This window comes from Penaeus vannamei, chromosome 2 (genome assembly GCF_042767895.1).
Source record: "Penaeus vannamei isolate JL-2024 chromosome 2, ASM4276789v1, whole genome shotgun sequence".
Taxonomy (NCBI): Eukaryota; Metazoa; Arthropoda; class Malacostraca; order Decapoda; family Penaeidae; genus Penaeus; species Penaeus vannamei.
In genome coordinates, this window is record NC_091550.1 from 9,368,681 (window position 1) to 9,373,680 (window position 5,000).

At 42.1% G+C, this 5,000-nt stretch overlaps 1 protein-coding gene across 1 annotated transcript in view; it reads right to left on the reverse strand.

The window, feature by feature from the left end:
- The window catches only part of LOC138865286 (uncharacterized), a 512,723-nt gene extending 511,985 nt beyond the window's left edge, over window positions 1–738 (reverse strand). Inside the window, exon 1 of the mRNA XM_070135461.1 lies at window positions 1–738. This exon is cut by the window's left edge and continues 352 nt beyond it. The gene's annotated coding sequence lies outside the window, so the exon portion shown is untranslated.
- Window positions 739–5,000: the final 4,262 nt, after the last annotated feature.

Consider the following 5,000-nt stretch of genomic DNA (forward strand, 5'->3'; position numbering starts at 1 on the left):
CCTGAATGCGTTGTATTTTGTTCGGGTTTCTATCTATCATAATTTCTTCATGCTTCAGAGTTAACGAGAACAAACGTGATGGAGAATTTCACAATTATATATACATATTATACGATATATCCTCTTTTTTTCTTTTTTAATTCACTCTCACTATAACACAGACACTGAATAATGTCAGCACATCCATCGAACACGGTATTCTTTTATCTTCTTTCTCACCAATCGAACTCTTGTTGAAAAACGGACGATTTCGCGAACGGTTATCTCTGTCGCTCGTTCCTTCCTAAATTATCATAATGTGACAGTAATTACAACACCTGAGCTCCCAGCGCAGGTTTCCTCTCTCTCTCTCTCTCTGTCTTTCTCTCTATTCTTGTTTAACAATTAATCTGTCACTCTTATTATGTGATCAGTATTTTCATTAGATACGTATTGGAAAAACGAACACTTGGAGTCCTTTCTCTTATATCCCTATATGACTTAAACACCACTTATGTATCGTTCTTTCTCCAAGAGGTTATGAAAAAAACAGTGATACTGAGTTTTCTTCAAAGTAGAAGTTTCTAGGGACTAAGACAGCGATCTATGCAAAGGACGGTAAAGAGAGAAATTAGGAGACGTAAAAAGGGGATGGGAGAGAGGAGGAGAAAAAAGCCGGGAGCAGCGAGTGTCAGTTCGAGCGTTAGGACTAGCAGGTAGCGACGGCAGGGGCGCGAGGAGGAGAGCGAGTGACCGCGTCCTCACTTCACTGAGACAAACCGTACACTGGCGGGGAGGAGGCAAACTGGGCAAGGCTCCCTCTTCATTCTCTCGCTCGCTCGCTAGCTCGCTCGCTCGTTCGCTCGCACGCACTCACGCACGCACTCACTTGCACGCACTCGCAAAGTACGCAAGCATTAGCACAACGCAAGCATGTAAAGGTTTCCCCCCCTTGTTTGTATAAACGTCTAGAAATTTGTAATTCAAAATGAATGAGGAAAAGAACAAATGATCAGAATAATAATTAAGCCTATCCAGTGCTCTATGTCTTCCCCTGCTCTAAGCTTACATATATATATATATATATATATATATATATATATATATATATATATATATATATATATATATATATATATATATATATATATATATATATATATATATATATATATATATATATATATATATATATATATATGAGTTATATCTGATTATAGAGTTGTCTAATTAGAATCACCTGCACCCCATAAATCTACGGACCTAGCACACCGTATTTCACACGCACATTTACAACTGCCGACTACAGTGTCTCAGTGGTTACGTGGTTTCTTCGTCTTGTTAGGATCAAGCCCTTGCATCTCCAACTTGGTCCGCAAATGATACTTGGCAAGAAAGAACATGCGGAACACTGGAATAAAACCAGTATGATTATCGAACACCACGCGCTATGCAGGAGTTCCCAACCCTCTTACACTCGCGATCCCTTTCTCAAACCTCCGGCGCATCCTCAAGCCCCCGACAATTAATCCGTCACTTTTATTATATGAGCAGTATTTTCATTAGATACGTATTAGAAAAACGAGCACTAGAGACAGAAAAAAATGGAGAAAGAGACAAGAGAAAGAGATAGAGGAAGAGACAGAAAAAAATAAATGGAAAAAGAGAGATAGAGGACGAAACAGATAAGAATGGAGGGATAGAGGAAGAAAATGACTTACATGACTTAAACACCTCTTATATATCGTCCTTTCTCCAAGAGGTCATGAAAAAAACAGCGAGTGATACTGAGTTTTCTTGAAAGTAGAAATTTATAGGGACTAAGACAGCGATCTATGCAAAGGACAGCAAGGAGAGAAATTAGGAGACGTAAAAGGGGGATGGAAGAGAAGTGGAGAAACCTCCGGCACATCCGCGAGTCCCCGTCACCAGCCATTTTTTCTTTCCTTTTATCTTAATATATCTTAATAGGATAAGAAACTACACAGAAAAAAAATATTTACGTACTTGGAATACAACTGAGTTAGGACATAGCGTCAAATATTCTTGATATGGAAGCTAATGAAAGCCTTGAATATTACCCTATAGTATTCTCCTCCTAGGCTTTGTGGACCCTCTAGGCTTGGTGAACCCCTAGGCTTTGTGAACCCTCTAGGCTTTGTGAACCCCTAGGCTTTGTGAACCCTCTAGGCTTGGTGAACCCCTAGGCTTTGTGGACCCCCTAGGCTTGGTGAACCCCTAGGCTTTGTGGACCCCCTAGGCGTTGTAGACCCCCTAGGCTTTGTGGACCCCCCAGGCTTTGTGGACCCTCTAGGCTTTGTGGACCCCCCAGGCTTTGTGGACCCTCTAGGCTTTGTGGACCCTCTAGGCTTGGTGAACCTCCAGGCTTTGTGAACCCTCTAGGCTTTGTGAACCCTCTAGGCTTTGTGAACCCCCTAGGCTTTGTGAACCCCTTAGGCTTTGTGAACCCTCTAGGCTTTGTGAACCCTCTAGGCATTGTGAACCCTCTAGGCATTGTGAACCCTCTAGGCATTGTGAACCCTCTAGGCTTTGTGAACCCCTCGGCTTTGTGGACCCTTAAGCCTTTGTGAACCCTCTAGGCTTTGTGAACCCTCTAGGCTTTGTGAACCCTCTATGCTTTATGAACCCTCCATGCTTTGTGAACCCTCTAGGCTTTGTGAACCCTCTAGGCTTTGTGAACCCCCTAGGCTTTGTGGACCCCCTAGGCTTTGTGAACCCCTTAGGCTTTGTGAACCCCCTAGGCTTTGTGAATCCCCTAGGCTTTGTGAACCCCCTAGGCTTTGTGAACCCCTAGGCTTTGTGAACCGCTTTAGGCTTTGTGAACCCGCTAAGCTTTGTAAACCCCCTAGGCTTTGTGACCCCCCCAGGCTTTGTGAACCCCTAGGCTTTGTGAACCCACTAGGCTTTGTGAACCCCTTTAGGCTTTGTGAACCCTCTAGGCTTTGTGGACCCCTAGGCTTTGTGAACCCGCTAAGCTTTGTAAATCCCCTAGGCTTTGTGAACCCCTTTAGGCTTTGTGAACCCTCTAGGCTTTGTGGACCCCTAGGCTTTGTGAACCCCCTAGGCTTTGTGAACCTCCTAGGCTTTGTGAACCTCCTAGGCTTTGTGAACCACCAAGCTTTGTGAACCCCTAGGCTTTGTGAACCGCTTTAAGCTTTGTGAACCCTCGAGGCTTTGTGAACCCTTTAGGTTTTGCGAACCTCTAAGCTTTGTGGACCCCCTAGGCTTTGTGAACCTCCTAGGCTTTGTGAACCACCAAGCTTTGTGAACCCCTAGGCTTTGTGAACCGCTTTAGGCTTTGTGAACCCTCGAGGCTTTGTGAACCCTTTAGGTTTTGCGAACCTCTAAGCTTTGTGGACCCCCTAGGCTTTGTGAATCCTCTAAGCTTTGTGAACCACCAAGCTTTGTGAACCCCCTAAGCTTTGTAAACCCCCTAGGCTTTGTAAACTCCTTTAGGCTTTGTGAACCCCCAAGGCTTTGTGAACCCCCAAGGCTTTGTGAACCCCTAGGCTTTGTGAATCCCCAGGCTTTGTGAACCCCTAGGCTTTGTGGATTCCCGGGCCTTGTGAACCCTCTAGGCTTTGTGAACCCCCAGGCTTTGTTAACCACCAAGCTTTGTGAACCCTCTACTAACCCTCTGCTGAACCAGTAGGGGTCGCTTCCCACCCACTGTGAGCCACTAACCTTGGACACCATATAAAGTATGCGCTGAATATCTCAGGTAGCCACTCCATGTGGTTGTATGCAACAATGATGAATAATGAGCATGATTAATAATCTCAGGGAAAAAGGACTGCTCGTGCAATTAATCTGTGCCCCGCTGGCCTTTTGTAGTTTGCGGGTCATTTCTGCCTTCATTACAGTGACGGATGCCAGGGAGAGGAATATAAGAACGGAAGTGAAGGAAAAAGGATTTTGTGTATCTACGTGGATTTGTTTAACTTGACATTAATACTGTGGTATCTTTTAGGAAGTATGCATGTATAAGGATAGGTTACTTAAGAATCTTTATGAATAATAGATGAATATGTAAATTGATAATCATAGACATGTCTATACATATGCATATTAACACACACTCACACACACACACACACACACACACACACACACACACACACACACACACACACACACACACACACACACACACATCCACACACTCACACACAAACACACATACACGTGCGTGTGCATTGATTTATATAGGCTTGTGTTTGTACATGTTTGCGTAATTATAGCCTTTATAGCAAGGTTCAGAGGTAGTTGGGGGACATTCTTAAGGGAAATTTATAGGCAAATATCCAGTGTACAAAATAACTATTTTTACTGGTCAATTCATGTTGATATGAATATAACTGAGAAAATTGTCCAGCAAGTTCAGTAAGACGAATCATAGATCATCTGGATCAAATCAATATGTAAATATGGTAAGGGAATGTGAGAATTATATGCAACGGTTTGAAAACTGTGACGTAAAAAAAAAAAATCTTATTTGGGAGGAATTGAATATAAAGTATGTTGCAAGAAATAATTGTAGTCTTTCATAGAAACTACCTTCAGTATTTCAAACCATCTACCACGTGTTCGAAAGCGATATATAGACATGGTGAAAAATATATCCTTGTTTTGCATGTAGTACATTTTAATTTATATTCTTATTAACATGAGATAAATGCAATGCTTCGATGTTTTACTCAATTTGTATTCAGCATTTATCACATCTGTTGCAAATGTAATTCCTTTAACATGCATGAGAATGTTGAAATTATAATCACGAAAATGACTGTAATGTAAATGCTGAAACTATGGCCATTATATCGTCTCTTTATAATGACAATACTGCGGTAGTAATGGTGGTGCAGATAACACAGTAGTATATGATAACAAATACTGTTGATTCGATCGATTCCACTGATTTTTAACATACTGGTGCTTTGGAAGAGGCATTTGATATCAGGAATAACAAAGTATTAGAGCCTTAGCGATGAAAAAATGAT